The following is a 16,990-nucleotide window of genomic DNA, read 5'->3' as shown; positions in this document are numbered from 1 at the left end:
TCAGCATTTTAATGCAGAATACATCACTCTCTGTCAAGCAGGAAAACAAATTCCCTCCAAAGCTTTTCAACCTCAATTTAACCAGGGGGCTTCAGTTAGAGAGTTTTACAACATTTTTAGTGCTACAGGGAGGCATCTGAAAGATTTACCTCTATGCATAAACAGACAAGATTTTGAGCGGGGGTATTCGTTGTTCGTGTTTAATCTTAATCCGGGAGAGGACAGCGACGCATTGTCCAGGGTTTCAAACGGAACTTTAAGACTGGAAATGAGATTCAGAGTGCCCTTACCCAACACGGTCACTCTTGTGGTTTACGCCTGCTACGACTCTATTTTGGAAATTGATTCTAAACGACAAGTGCTGGTGGATTATTATTGATGTTGGAAATGAATAACCATCAATTGGAGAAGCTTTTGCAACAAGTGTTGGGGGATGTTTTTTGTGGTGTATGGGCCTCCGACCAACTCATCTCGCTGACTCACTCCTTCACCCCACCCTCCTACTTTATCGTCAACACTCACGAAGGACATCGGCCGGGGGAGCACTGGTTATCGATGACTCTGGAAGAAGATGGGACCGCCACTTTTTTTGATTCTTATGGATTTTCTCCCAATTTCGACTACTATCCACGGAGCATCTTGAGCTTTTTGGAAAATCGGTCTGATCGGATATTGTACCATGACCTCCAGCTTCAACACCCTTTGTCCGTAGTGTGTGGTCAACACTGCGTTTATTATCTGTACCATCGATTTTGTGGACTGTCTTTTAAACAAGTTTTGTCTTTATACGATGATGATGTAGTAAAAAATGATCTTGAAGCATATACCCTGGTTAAAAAATTGCAACGATGTACTTGCTTAAATAAGAATAATAGTAGGAGCTGCAACGTACAATCCGTCTGTTGTTTAGAAACTTTTTTGAATCGTTGAAATGAAAATGCTGTACACAATGCGTTTGATGAATAAAAACATTTTATTAAAACAAAAGTTTATGTCACATCATTCAAGGTTTAACCAACGCGGGGATAATGTCACTTTTTTACTTTTTCTTTTCCTCTCAGGGGTTAGAAATGTTTCATTTTCCAAACCAACCCGTTTCTCTTCTTTATTCCATGCCGGTTCAAACTCCACACCCGCTTTTAGACGTCTGTATTGATCTCGTGCTCCTGGGTTATGAATGGTTGAGACAGGGACGTTTAGCTCCGACAACGCTGTTAAAAATGTTTTCCATCCCTCGGGTGGACGGTTTTGTGGTCTTTTGGTCCGTTGCATTAGGTGTTTTAGTAAATCGATCATATGAGATCCTTGCACCGGTGTTCCGCTTTGAACAAACTCTCCTTTGGCGGTCCATCCCTTATCATTCTCGGATAATTTTTTCATAATGTACTCGGCATTGCTACGATCGCGATGGGGGAGGTTTTTTATAACTTGGACCATCGTGACATCCTCCGGCTCCCCGGCTGTGTTCCTTGGTTTATCCAGCGTTTTATCATCAGGGAAGTTCCACGGGTCATCCTTTGAATCCTTGTGTAAAGTCACAGTCATCTTTTTTTCCTCACGCTGGCCCTGCTTTACCAAACTAAGATATCTTTGCATTAAGGTGTCGTACATTTTTATTTTTTCATGAGGATTCATTCCATGTTCGTTTAAGACGGTTTTCATTTTAGCGTCCAGATCATCCTCTGCCGAGTGTCTGATGCTCTGCTCAGTTCGAGTTAAACGATTTAATTGGTGGGGAGATAGGAGAAACATTTTTTGAGCCTTTTTCATCTTTAACCTTTTCCACTCAATCCTCCGATAAGACTTCCTATAAACGGTATGATTGTAGAGAGCAAGGGTAAAAGAAAACCGCCCGACTGTTTCATTAGAGTCTGACGTTTGCGTTCTAGTCCGGTCCTTTTATCAGCCAGCAGTCTGATGATTTTCTTTTGTTTTTTAAGTTTAGCAAATTGCGATGGAGATAAGGGAACATTACCCTTTAAAATGTTTAAAGCAATTTCACACAGCGTCCTAATAAAGTCTGGAGACCCGTAACTCAAAATGTCTCGACGTTTTTGAGGCGCTGCATGGTACAGAGCTTTTAACATAGGACCATTCCTTTTTACACGCTTTGACATTTTTGAAATTATGTTTTTGGCACGTACACAACAGGCCACTGATGCGGAAGCAAGCCCGACCTTAGTCTGTATTGATCTGGGCAAAAAGGTGTCAGGTCAACCAGTAAATACCCATGCTCGTCCAAAGTAGCGTCCGCAAAACTTTCCAAGAAAAAACTTTTTTGTGAGGGAAACATTTGCTGAGCCAACACGTTAATCTGCAATCTGTCCCTCGGGTTCTTAAACAGTATCATATAATTACAGTTTAAGCTAATTGTGCGTGAAAATTTACCTTGATGAAAAACATTCTGGGTCAGCATCATAACGCTCATATTTCGATGATGTCTGTACTGAGTGAAAATTTTAACCACTTCAGGATGATTGGAAGCTTCAAAAATAACATCGTCCAAAATAACCAAATGAGTCTGATCGTACGGAAACAAGTTTTCATCTTCAAAAGAATCAGGCAATCCTTTAACAAATTTTATTTTTTTATTCATCTTTTTTAGTTCAGCATAGATGGGCTGGAAGGAAGTATAAATCCACACAATGTTATCGGGTACAGAATTCATGACATGTTCACAATTTTCCAATATACGTTTTACAAAAAAAGTCTTTCCACAACCGCTAGGCCCTACAATCAAGCATGAAAAAGGTGTATAAAATCTAGGCTCAAAGTCTACTTGTTCCATTTTTTCAATATTTTTTCTAATACCCAAATGGCAACGTTTTTCCGTTAGAAAAGAGACGTCTCTTGTCGTACACCACTCTAAACTTCTTTTCAAATGAAGTGTTTTTTAAAAGGAAGCCCCTTTTATCGCGAACAATTTGTTGATGTGGCGTGTATATCTCACCCGTTTCCTCTCCCTGTAGATAACCCTCCACCAAATCTTTGACACTGTCAAAGTTGACCCTCTCGCAACACTCACGGGTTTGAGTGATTCCCTTGGCACGCAGCACAGTTTTTTTACCCTGAAGGGTTTGGTAGGCATAACTCTTTGGACCGGCAGAGGCAAATTCTTGAATGCTGTCGCCCCCCAACTCATCCGTCAACTCCCCTAGATGTAAGACGTTAATGTGTTTTGTATTTCTGATAAATTCCCGAAGCTGTCGTTAGTGTTGTTTTGTTTGTATTTATTGTCGCTATTTTGACCGTCCTCAAAACATTGATTACTAGTTTTTTTTACCAGCACTTTTCTCGTCATTTTTACCTTTCAATGTTTTCTTAAACCTTAAAAAAGAACTACATGTCTTCAGCTCCTCACTGAGCTTGTTCCATCATTAAACTCCTAAAACTGAAATACATTTGTATTTTATATTCGTTTTTACTTTACCTTTTTCAAAAATCAATATACTCCGTAAATTATAGTTTTCTCCTCTTAATTTAAATAACCTAAAAATACAAGCTAAAAGGCTAATGTTCTTTACACAAAACATAATTTCCATTGTTTTTAAAAACACAATATTTAAACATTTTTAACACCTTAAAACTTATAAATAACAGATTGGTATGTTCATAGTAGCACACTTTGTGTATTATTCTAACGACCCCTTTTTTAAAGTTTAATTAATGGGTCCATGTTTGTTTTATAAACATTTCCCCAAACTTCAACACAATATGTTAAATATAAAAAATAAAACAATAATATAACATATGCAAAATACTCGCCACTTTAACACTCGCACCCAAAAACAAACCCCCACCTCCTAAGTACGACCCCGCCTACTTCTAAGAGCGCCAAATTCATTTTGCAAAAAGACAGTCTAGTGTGAACATCTCCTACAGCCGCTTAAAAAACATGCAAAAAGCAACAACAACAAAAAAACTTACCGCAGATAGGTGTAGGACTTTTGTCGTCTTTTTCGATGATGTTGTCCTCGAGCAAGTCTTCGGTGTGGAGAGTATTTTGTGGGAAAAACCCCTCTTCTTTCACCGCGAGCAAGCCTTCAGCCTCCGCTGGAACGTCATTGGTGAGTAGCTCTTCAATGGCGGGACATTCGGCGTCTTTTTTGACAATGTTGTCCCGGCACAATTCTTCAATGATGGCACTCTTTTGTAGTAAAAAAGCTTCCTCGTCTTCATCCTCTTTTGCAACCAGTTCTTCAATGTCAACCTCCTCGACACTTTTTGGCGGGAGACCCGTTAAAGGCGTCCAACGCGCCAGAGGCATAAAAATCTGTAAGTAAATGTATATATATATATATATATATTGTATGTTTTTTCTTGTAAAAATGAAAATCTGACTCCTCAAATTGTGATTGTAAAAAAGCAATCACTTTAGATTCTTCCCACAAGCCCTCTATAAAACAAAATAATGAATACGCATAATATTAAACAACACCCCGAAAGTCATTTTCCAACTTTGTAAGATCAAACGGACATAGTTTTTTTCAGTTTAAATATCTACTGCTCGCTAGTGTTACCGTATCTGAGTTATTATACAAAAATATATTTCAATCGTCCTGCAACTTTACTGGGGCGTTTTGGACATGTCAGCACCCCCGGACTCACGATGCCTGCGGCGGGACTTGTTGGAGTGGTATCCGGGTGTAATTTTTAGACATTTTGGGGACTTTTGACCACTTTTCCAACTTTTCTCCACATACCAACCATTTGCTGACAGTGTGTGTGTGTGTGTGTGTGTGTGTAATATGACTCTCTCAGTCTTAGGTCCCCCCCAAAATTAACACCCACTCCTCTTCCAGAGCCAAGTGTGTGCGTGTGATTTCATCCCGCCAAAAAAAAACAACTAACAATAAAAATGGTAACTTTGTTTAAAAATATTTATTCATACCGTAAGTATATTGTATGTTTTTTCTTGTAAAAATGAAAATCTGACTCCTCAAACTGTGTTTGTAAAAATGCACTCGCTTTAAAATCTTCCCATATTCCCTCTATAAAACAAAATAATGAATATGCATAATATTAAACAACACCCCGAAAGTCATTTTCCAACTTTGTAAAATCAAACGGACATAGTTTTTTTCCAGTTTAAATATGCTTGAGTACCTAATCTAAAAAACATATGTTTGTTAAGAACCTGTTTTAAAAGACATGGTTGCTTGCTTCGGCAAATTCTCCCGCCTTAAATCTGTCTCTACCACTCTCTTTGAGCATAGTTTTGTCAGCAAAAAAGCACCTGTCTCTACCTATCTCTTCGAGCATGGTTTTGTCAATAAAAACCAGCTGTCAACAATAAACCGCATACCAACCAATTTGCTGTGTGTGTGTGTGTGTGTGTGTGTGTGTGTGTGATTTTATCCCGCCAAAAACAAAAAAATAAAAACTATCAATAAAGATGGTAACTTTCCTTAAAATATTTATTCATACCCTAATTGTGCTGTTTCTTACGCGTGTATTTTTTAAACATGTTCATGACTTTTGCTGTGCATGTCTTCTCACTGCTGCTGTGCTGCTGTGAAAGTCCCAAAAGGGTGTTCTTATCCCTCCAAACTCTCTCTCTCTGTTTATAATGCATATTTTTTGCTAGATTTACTCTCTATTTAATCCAAAGAAAAAAACTAACCATCAATAGTAAATTTTTACCATCGGTCTCCAAACTACGGCCCTACCCCAAACGCGATACGCCGACGTCCAAAATCCAGCCCCCTATTTTTTGAGATATTTTAGATTTTTCTGGACATATTGGGCATCCATAGACTCACGAGGTCAGCGGCGAGACTTATGGTAATGGTATCAGTGTCATTTTTGAACATTTTCATGACTTTTGACCACTTTTCCAACAAATTAGTCAAAAAATGAGGGGCTTATTGTTTTCAAAGGGGAGGAGCCCCGTAAAAAGTTTCGACCAATCAGACTAGTAGAAAGATTGTTTTCAAATACTATTGGTTGATGTATTGGCAGGGGAGGTCCTTTCGTACTCCGTCGGGGGTGTGGTCTCAAAAGACAACCTTCTTTTCGTCGTCAGTACGCATTTCCAATTTCGGCTGCTTCGAAACAAGACGTCTATCTTCTCCTTCATTTCTCCCATACACTCTCGCCATGCCTCTATAGGAACCACCACCACCGGAGTAAACACCCCGCATTCAGAGTTAAAAGACTCCAAAGAAAAGACGTCTGGTTCGGTCGACTGAGGCTGATAGGATCCGTTGATTTTAGGAGCACGGAGACTGTCACGGAAAACCCAACGACCTGAGGCCAAAAAATCCTACTTTTCCGAGTAGCGTCGTGGTAAGTTTTATCATTTTTATAAATTGAAACTGGCGTTTCGCTAATCATGCCTACTGAAACAACAGCTTTCTCCATCTTTTCCATTTTCTCTTAATGCTCGTACTAACAAAGACTTACCATTCACATATACCAGTGTATGTGTGTGTGTGTGTACGTACATGTGTTAATACTCAAAAAGTCGTAAATCGCATTTTGACATAAAGTGTCTCCCCCCTTAACCCCACCTTCCTCTGACCTCCCCTTCACCCCACCCCTCCTCTTACAGGGCCATCAATCACATTTTGACATAAGGTGTCTCCCCCTCAGCCCCGCCTCCTTCTGACCTCCCCTTCACCCCACCCCTCCTCTTACAGGGCCATCAATCACATTTTGACATAAGGTGTATTCCCCCCTCAGCCCCGCCTCCTTCTGACCTCCCCTTCACCCCACCCCCCTGTGACCTTTTGACCTTAAGGTCGTAAATCTTTTTTTGACATAAGGTAACCCCTTCTCCTCTCTACTATAACATATAGAACATGCTATACGTTTACCAAACAATCTGTCACTCCTAATCGCTAAATCCCATTAAATCTTATACGTCTAGTCTCTTACGTGAATGAGATAAATAATATTATTTGATATTTTACGGTAATGTGTAAATAATTTCACACATAAGTCGCTCCTGAGTATAAGTCGCACCCCCGGGCCAAACTATGAAAAAAACTGCGACTTATAGTCCGAAAAATACGGTAGTTGCTTTGTAGATACGCTGAGATGATGTCTAAATTCATTGTGTTCTTCAAGGTGTTTTTGAAACTCACCAATTTTTTCCTCAGAATTTTCAACTAGAAGTGTTTTGTCAAAAGGATTATTTGTGATATGTACATTTTCAGAATGTGCTTGTTCCATTTTGGGCCAAAGTCAAACAAAGAAAAACTATCTGAAGTTGTCGTAGCTTTATTTTTAGGTTGTTATGCCATGATTTTACCACGTGAGAATAGATTTTCCTCCATGCGGCCCCTGAGCTAAAATGAGTTTGACACCCTTGGGCTAGACCTTTATTTATCCCACAATGAGGGAATTATGTGGTTGCAGTACAGATTTTTACATTCAGTAACAAAAGTCAAATGGAACTAGATGAGGCAATTCCTCAAGGAATCGCGTGTGAATGCTCCAATACTGACGTTGAACTGAAATCCTGGAAAAAAATTTAAGAATTGTTGAAGTAGAGCACACAATTCCCAAACAGGCTGAATATTTTGAAGTTGGAACAGTTTGAATCAGATGAAAAATGTGGGAGTTGTGGAACTTGGAAGAATGTCCCATTGATTTCAATGGGAATTTCCAAAAAATTTGGGGATTTCGGGAAAAGCAGGAATTTTTTTGAAAATGGTCAAAAAAACTTGAATGATCTGAAAAGGTCGGTGTTGGAATTTTTCAAATCGGTCGAGAAATGTTGAAGTACAAACATTTTTAATTGAGAAATGGTATTACTGTATTCCTAATTTCAGGAAAACCAGGAATTTTTCAACTTCGTTTTTTGTCCTAATTAAGACAAATGTTTTGACGGTTGAAATGGGTTTAAAAATGTGAAAGAGTAGAAGCCAGAAAAAAAAAGGTTCGAAAAAATGAGAATTTTGGGAATTCCTGGAATTTTTTTGAACTTGGAAAAATATTAGTTTGAATGTCCATAATGAGCGGAATATGTTGAAGGTGGAATGGTTTTAATTGGTTGAAAAATGTGGAAATGGTGGAAGTTTGAAAAATGGCCAATTCATTTTGAACGGGAAAAATGTCCCGGAAAACCTGGAATTCTAGGGAAATCTGGGAATTTTTCCAGTTTGAAAAACAACTGGGTTTTTTTCCTAATTAAGAGGAATCTTTTCACGGTAGAACGATTGAAGTGGGTTGAAAAATGTGGAAGGAGTAGTCGCCAGAAAAAAGGGTCAAAAGAGGGTTTGAAAAAACGGGAATTCTGGGAATTCCTGGATTTTTTTTTAACTTGGAAGGATAATAGTTTGAATGTCCAGGATGAGTGGAATATGTTGAAGGTAGAATTATTTTAATCGGTTGAAAAATGTGGAAAAGGTTTGAGTTTGAAAATTGGCCAATTCGTTTTGAAAGGGCAAAAATGTCCCGGAAAACCTGGAATTCTGGGAAATCTGGGAATTTTTCCAGTTCAAAAAACAACTGCGTTTTTTGTCCTAATTAGGAGGAATGTTTTCACTATAGAACAATCGAACTGGGTGGAAAAATGTGGAAGGAGTTGTCGCCAGAAAGAAAGGGTCAAAAAAGGGTTTGAAAAAACGGGAATTCTGAGAATTCCTGGAATGTTTTTGAACTTGGAAAAATAATATTTTGAATGTCCAGGATGAGTGGAATATGTTAAAGGGGGAATGTTTTAATCGGTTGAAAAATTTGGAAATGGTGGAAGATTGAAAAATGGCCCGGAAAACCTGGAATTTTGGGACATCTTGGAATTTTCCCAACTTCCAAAAACAACTTTGTTTTTTTTCCTAATCAAGAGGAATCTTTTCACTGTAGAACGGTTGAAGTGGGTTGAAAAATGTGGAAGGAGTAGTCGCCAGAAAAAAACGGTCAAAAAAGGGTTTGAAAAAACGGGAATTCCTGGATTTTTTTTTTATTTGGAAGAATAATAGTTTGAATTTCCAGGATGAGTGGATATGTTGAAAGTGGAAGGGTTTTAATCGGTTGAAAAATGTGGAAATGGTGGAAGTTTGAAAAATGGCCAATTCATTTTGAATGGGAAAAATGTCCCGGAAAACCTGGAATTCTGGGAAATTTGGGATTTTTTCCAGTTTGAAAAAACAATTTGTTTTTTGTCCTAATTAAGAGGAATATTTTGACGGTGGAACGGTTTAAGTGGGTTGAAAAATGTGAAAGGAGTAGTCGCCACAAAAAAAGGGTCAAAAAAGGACTTGAAAAAAATGAGAATTCTGGGAATTCCTCAAAATTCTTTTAACTTGGAAGAATAATAGTTTGAATTTCCAGGATGAGTGGAATATGTTGAAGGTGGGAATGTTTTAATCGGAGGAAAAATGTGGAAATGGTGGAAGATAGAAAAATGGCCCTGAAAACCTGGAATTCTGGGAAATCTTGGAATCTTTCCAGTTCGAAAAACAACTTTGTTTTTTGTCCTAATCAAGAGGAATCTTTTGACGGTAGAACGGTTGAAGTGGGTTGAAAAATGTGGAAGGAGTAGTTGCCAGAAAAAGGGTCAAAAAAGGGTTTGAAAAAACAGGAATTCTGGGAATTCCTGGAATTTCTTTTAACTTGGAAGAATAATGGTTTGAATGTCCGGGATGAGTGGAATATGTTGAAAGGGGAATGGTTTTAATCGGTTGAAAAATGTGGAAATGGTGGAAGTTTGAAAAATGGCCTGGAAAACCTGGAATTCTGGGAAATCTTGGAATGTTTCCAGTTTGAAAAACAACTTTGTTTTTTGTCGTAATTAAGAGGAATGTTTTGACGGTGGAACACTTGAAGTGGGTCGAAAAATGTGAAAGGAGTAGTCGCCAGAAAAAAAGGGTCAAAAAAGGTTTTGAAAAAACGGGAATTCTGGGAATTCCTGGAATTTTTTTTTAGCTTGGAAGAATAATAGTTTGAATTTCCAGGATGAGTGGAATATGTTGAAGGGGTAATGTTTTAATCGGATGAAAAATGTGGAAATGGTATAAGATTGAAAAATGGCCCGGAAAACCAGGAATTCTGGGAAATATTGGAATTCTTCCAGTTCGAAAAACAACATTGTTTTTTGTCCTAATTAAGAGGATTGTTTTGACGGTGAAAAGGTTGAAGTGGGTCGAAAAATGTGGAAGGAGTAGTTGCCAGAATAAAAGGGTCAAAAAAGGGTTTGAAAAAACGGGAATTCCTGGAATTTTTTTTAACTTGGAAGAATAATAGTTTGAATTTCCAGGATGAGTGGATATGTTGAAGGTTTGATGGTTTTAATCGGTTGACAAAATATATATATGAAAATCTTTTGCAGTGGAACGGTTGAAGTGGGTTGAAAAATGTGAAAGGAGTAGTCGCCAGAAAAAAAGGGTCAAAAAAGGGTTTGAAAAAATGGGAATTCCTGGAATTTGTTTGAACTTGAAAAAATAATAGTTTGAATTTCCAGGATGGGTGGATATGTTAAAGGGGGAATGGTTTTAATCGTTTGACAAAATGTGGAAATGGTGGAGGATTGAAAAATGGCCAATTCATTTTGAATGGGAAAAATGTCCCGGAAAACCTGGAATTCTGGGAAATCTGGGATTTTTGGGAATTTGTCCAGGGAAAGCCTGCGATTCCCGAATAGGCTGAACAGTTTGAAGTTGGAAGAAGTGGAATAAATAGATTAATTTGGTGTAGAAAACCATGTGTGTGGAGCATTCACACAATGATAAATTAAAAATGAGTAATAAATAAGGCAGATCAAAGCCATCACTTAAGTGTGTGGTAAAGTCTTGTGGCTTCAAAGAACCTGTTTGCAGTGTGGATGTAAGAGTCCAATGCTGAAGCAGCTACTCAGTGTTGCACATTAGACTGTATGAGAGTGTGAGTGTGTGAAGGGTTACAACTAACCAGAGGCCACTGTTACTAATCTACTTACAGGTTTACTGTAGGTGAGTATTGTGCCATGACATCAATGCGTGGACTAAGTCTGGGTCAATATTTTCCGTGTGTGTCTGCGCCTAAATGGATTTAATCCAGTTTCAGGGTGCTGTTAAGTCTGGGAAGTAGAACTAGTCACAATTCTGCATAGTTGTTAGGTGGAAGACATACGGTCAACAATCCTGTAAGTTTGCATGCTAAGTTTTCATTTTTGAAATCAACACATTTCTGTGTGAACCCAGCTTGCTTGGAATGTTTTCTCCGGCAACTGCAACCAAGTGCCATCACCACACTGCAAAAAGTCAGTGTTCAAAAACAAGAAAAAAAAAATACAAAAATGAGGGGTATTTTATTTGAACTAAGCAAAATTATCTGCCAATAAAACAAGAAAATTCGGCTTGTCAAGACTTTCCAAAACAAGTCAAATTAGCTAACCTCAATGAACCCCAAAATACCTTTAAAATAAGTATATTCTCACTAATAACAAGTGCACTTTTCTTGGTAGAAAAAAAAGAGACCTTTTTGCTCAATATGTTGAAAAATATTCTTAAATTAAGTAAATGCTAGTGCCATTATTTTGACATAATGATAGGCACTCGGCATCATGATTTATTTTTTTCATGCTTGAAGTAAAAAATTATTACTTTCAAAAAGTAGTTTTATACTTGTGAGTGTTGATGACACAGCTTTGCATCAGTTGATATTCTAGTTTCAAGCATGTTTTACTCAATATACAATACCGTTCAAAAGTTTGGGGTCACATTGAAATGTCCTTATTTTTGAAGGAAAAGCACTGTACTTTTCAATGAAGATAACTTTAAACTAGTCTTAACATTAAAAAAATACACTCTATACATTGCTAATGTGGTAAATGGCTATTCTAGCTGCAAATGTCCCGTTTTTGGTGCAATATCTACATAGGTGTATAGAGGCCCATTTCCAGCAACTATCACTCCAGTGTTCTAATGGTACAATGTGTTTGCTCATTGGCTCAGAAGGCTAATTGATGATTAGAAAACCCTTGTGCAATCATGTTCACACATCTGAAAACAGTTTAGCTCGTTACAGAAGCTACAAAACTGACCTTCCTTTGAGCAGATTGAGTTTCTGGAGCATCACATTTGTGGGGTCAATTAAAAGCTCAAAATGGCCAGAAAAAGAGAACTTTCATCTGAAACGTGACAGTCTATTCTTGTTCTTAGAAATGAAGGCTATTCCACAAAATTGTTTGAGTGACCCCAAACTTTTGAACGGTAGTGTAGGTCATCAAATCTCAGCAACAAGCTGTAATATCTTACTGAGATCATTTAGGACCAAAACCCTTAAAATACACTACCGTTCAAAAGTTTGGGGTCACCCAAACAATTTTGTGGAATAGCCTTCATTTCTAAGAACAAGAATAGACTGTGGAGTTTCAGATGAAAGTTCTCTTTTTCCGGCCATTTTGAGCGTTTAATTGACCCCACAAATGTGATGCTCCAGAAACTCAATCTGCTCAAAGGAAGGTCAGTTTTGTAGCTTCTGTAACGAGCTAAACTGTTTTCAGATGTGTGAACATGATTTCACAAGGGTTTTCTAATCATCAATTAGCCTTCTGAGCCAATGAGCAAACACATTGTACCATTAGAACACTGGAGTGATAGTTGATGGAAATGGGCCTCTATACACCTATGTAGATATTGCACCAAAAACCAGACATTTGCAGCTAGAATAGTCATTTACCACATTAGCAATGTATAGAGTGTATTTCTTTAAAGTTAAGACTAGTTTAAAGTTATCTTCATTGAAAAGTACAGTGCTTTTCCTTCAAAAATAAGGACATTTCAATGTGACCCCAAACTTTTTAACGGTAGTGTAAGTAAAACACTCTAACATAAAATCTGCTTAGTGCAGTGGTTCTTAACCTGGGTTCGATCGAACCCTAGGGTTTCGTGAGTCGGCCTCAGGGGTTCGACAGAGCCTCTGCCGCGGAGTTCAAGACACGCCCGACTCATCGTGTAAATAAAAACTTCTCCCTGTCGGCGTATTATGGATACCCCCAAAACAATGTTCCCTCTAATTTTTTATATGTGTGAGCAAACGCAAAAACTCCTTGAGCATTCGGTAGAGCGCATGTGAGTGATGTCAGACGTGCACATACACTGTGGTCACACCTGCAGCACACCTGTCCCAAACCTGACTAAATAACAAGTTCAATGTTTTATTATTATAATCAAATGACAGCAGTCATTTCCATGAGATTATTTTCTAATATAAGTGTTTTGGCCCACTTACAATGTTATGTTATGTTATATTGTTTTTCATGAGCTGTGTACGACTATTGTATGTCTGGGTGGGGGGGGTCCTACTTTAAAAATAATGTGTACCCCTTTCAGATATCGCATTTAGTTCCCACTTAAACATTCACATGTTGCACAATGAGATGTAAACATGGGATTATGTGTACATTCCTGTAACTTTCCGTTTGTAAAATATATATGTATTAGTATTTCTTTAATATAACAACATCATTTTATGATTACGGTTCGGGTTCGGGGAATGCGCATATGAAACTGGTGGGGTTCGGTACCTCCAACAAGGTTAAGAACCACTGGCTTAGTGAGAAGAATGATCTTATCAGACAGAAAATAAGCAAATATCACCCTTATTTGAGATATTTAATCTTACTTAGATTTCAGTTTTTGCAGTGCAAGTACACACTTCCCTATTATGCACTACACGGTTTTTAGTCTTTTTTTGTTTTGACAACGTTGTCTTTTTTCTTTTTTTTTACACCTTTATTAGACGGCGTCGTCTTAGCCATTTGTTTACATGACAGCAGTATTTTGCAGCCTTGAAACAGGTTGAAAAGAGGAAGTTACTGTTTCCTTGTAAATACCAGAAACTAGTCTGACATGCATTTTTACGACCTTTTTAACACCTCCAGGCAACTTCAACCCTTGACTAACACCCTCCCCCTTCCACATCCCACCTTCCCGGATTGTAAATAACCAAATGTAAATAATCAAATGTATTTCTAAAGTATATACTTGTTCTTATGCTTTCTGAACTCACTATGTTCTCTGCTGGCTGTACATATCCTACCAAGTCAGACCTACACTGTTTCAATGCCCATTTCTCTGATGATGCAATTGTTGATGACTGAAGTATGCTGATATCAACCAAACCCTCCTCGTCCCACCCCCCGGATTGTAAATAATGTAAATAATTCAATGTATATACTCTGATGATTAACTTGTGTGATGACTGTATTATGATGATAGTATATATTTGTACCATGAATTGGTTATGTGGAGTATATATCAAGTTGAAAAACTTATTCGGGTGTCACCATATAGAGGTCAATTTGAACTGTGTGTGCAATGTACTAATAAACATTTCAATCAATCAAAAAAAAAAAGATTACATGACAGCAGTATTTTGCAGCCTTGAAACAGGTTGAAAAGAGGAAGTTACTGTTCCCTTGTAAATACTAGAAACTAGTCTGACATGCATTTTTAGGACCACTGGTATCAAACTTGCAGACTGTTTTAAAATCAACGTGCAGGGCAAATGTCAGCGTTTATCAACCCTAATGCACTGCAACAACACTACCCTATATATTTCATATTGAAACTTTTATTAGTAGATTGCACAGTAAAGTACATATTCCGTACAATTGACCACTAACTAACCAGAATACGTTTTTCAACTTGTTTAAGTCGGGGTCCACATAAATCAATTCATGGTTCATATTATTATCTAGGGCAGGGGTGTCGAACTTGTTTTCATCGAGGGCCACATCGCAGTCATGGCTGCCCTCAGAGGGCCGCTTGTAACAGTGAATGTAAGAATATCAAAGTATAATCGCCTCATCATATTATTGCCTATGTCAGTGTTTGTCAACCTTTTTTGAGCCGAGGCACATTTTTTTCAGAAAAAAAAATCCGAAGGCACACCACCAGCAGAAAAGTCTAAAAAATGAAATTCCACCAGGTTGTCGTGCCTTATTTTGAGTTTGTTGTTGTTTCCTGTGTGTGGTGCTTTAGTTCCTGTCTTGCGCTGTTATTTTGGTGACCCTTCCTGTTTTGTTGGTGTTCTCTTATAGCAGCTTCATGCCTTCCTTTGAGCGCTATTGCCCACACCTGCTTTGTGTTCGCAATCAAGACTATTTAAGTTGTGCGTACGCTATCCTTCTTTGTGGGGACATTGTTGATTGTCATGTCATGTACGGTTGTACTTTGTGGACGCCGTCTCTGCTCCACACCCTGTAAGTGTTTGCTGTCGTCCAGCATTCTGTTTTTGTTTACTTTGTAGCCAGTTCAGTTTTACTTTTGTTTTGCATAGCCAACCCTATGCTTCATTGCATTTTCCTAGCGGGACTTGCCTTTTGTTAATTTTTGGTTTAAGCGTTACATACCTTTTTACCCGCACGCTGTCTCCCACTGTGCTCTGCATATTGGGATCACGACAAATCATCCTCGACGCGTTCCGACTTCTACAAAGCAATGAACTACCTGCTGCCACCTACTGATATGGAGTATTACATGGTTACCCTGCCAAGCTCTACACAGCACAGGCACTAGACAACGGCACATTATTATAGTTATTGATTTGCAAAAAATATTTTTTGGACCAATTAGGTGAAGTTGCATAATTTCCCACGGCACACCAGACAATAACTCACTGCACACTAGTGTGCCGCACTCGGCACAGTGGTTGAAAAACACTGGCATATGCATTTGGTTATTTGATTTTTGTAAGTACAAATTGATGGATAACTTGCTTTGAAATTGTAAGTCAAGGTGACAAGCAGATATGTAAGTATTATTTTTACAAACTATTATACGGTATATAATAATTAGGGGTGCTAAAAAAAATATTTTTTGCACATTCGAATCCCGATCTTTTTTGTAATTTTCAAAAATCGCTTTTTTTTTTTTTTCACGAATTAATTAAAAAAAAAATATATGTGTAGGCCATCTCTATGCTTATCTGTGTATGTGTCATCCGTCAGCAACCAAACGGAGGTTTTGTAACCTGTAAGCCGTTTTGTTAAGGTAATGTTATTATTATACCAAATAATACATTGCAAAAATCAGTTTGAATCGAGAATCGTGTTGAATCGAGTATCAATTATGAATCAAATCCTCACCCCAAGAATCCCCAAAGATTCACACCAATTACAATTGAATATTTGTATATATATATATATATATATATATATATATATATATATATATATATATATATATATATATATATATATATATATATATATATATCAAAGTTTAAAACATGTGACATTTCCTATATTACATAAATGTTTTTTCTGTCAAAATGGAAACAATGAAAGCATTTAGTAAGAAAGATGAAGTATCCACATTATTCCCAGGCTTTCGCGGGGTCGGTCCGGATATCTAATAAATTAAATATATCTTAAAACATGAACTTGACATCAGTCATCAGCTGTTCTCCTTTCTTATTATAATCTGTAATGTGATTTTAAATCTTTCCTTACAACCTTGAGCTCTACCTGACACTTCCTTGTCTTCCCTGACTTTATCAATTATTTTCATGTTAAAATAAAATGGTCTGTTTAAAAAGTAATAATATATATTTCACCCATTGATGACCTGACCTGAGCTTCCTCAGTCCACCTTTCATTACTACACGATGTATTATCATTCTACTGTAAGACATAATTGCACCTCATATCTCATATCATTTTATACATGTCGATTAATGGTCGAGTATAATTAGGTGTTGTATTTGTATCGTAGTGTGATGTTACTCTTTTTACGATAAAAGTAAGTCCTGCTGATGTTTCATTCTTTTTATTATATTAACCAGATGCGGAAGTAGATTATTACGTGATAATATATCATATTGTAGGTGTTTATTACACTTTGCGATGTTCATATGTTGTTAATATTCAGTGTTTTATTGTTCATAGTTAATATAGTAAATCCCACTTTCTTTATTTTCATGTACATTTTGGGTGTCCCCATTCAGTAAAAAACTGCAAAATTCCATTCCGTTTTTTGAGGTGGTCTGTCATAACTGTTTTAGAACTCTATCGGACATTGTGACTTTTGGTATTAGTGTTCCTGGAAAAAAAGGGACC

The 16,990-nt window shown here is 37.5% G+C and overlaps 1 long non-coding RNA gene across 1 annotated transcript; it reads left to right on the top strand.

Moving 5' to 3' along the window:
• Window positions 1–3,866: 3,866 nt before the first annotated feature.
• Window positions 3,867–6,316, top strand: LOC133648003 (uncharacterized). Its single transcript, XR_009825820.1, has 3 exons — window positions 3,867–4,067; window positions 4,196–4,275; window positions 6,112–6,316. It is a non-coding gene; the product is annotated as an uncharacterized LOC133648003 (long non-coding RNA).
• Window positions 6,317–16,990: the final 10,674 nt, after the last annotated feature.

Source organism: Entelurus aequoreus, linkage group LG04 (assembly GCF_033978785.1).
Source record: "Entelurus aequoreus isolate RoL-2023_Sb linkage group LG04, RoL_Eaeq_v1.1, whole genome shotgun sequence".
NCBI lineage: Eukaryota > Metazoa > Chordata > Actinopteri > Syngnathiformes > Syngnathidae > Entelurus > Entelurus aequoreus.
The sequence above is the reverse complement of the archived record's forward strand: the minus strand, read 5'-3'. Positions and strand labels throughout refer to the sequence as shown.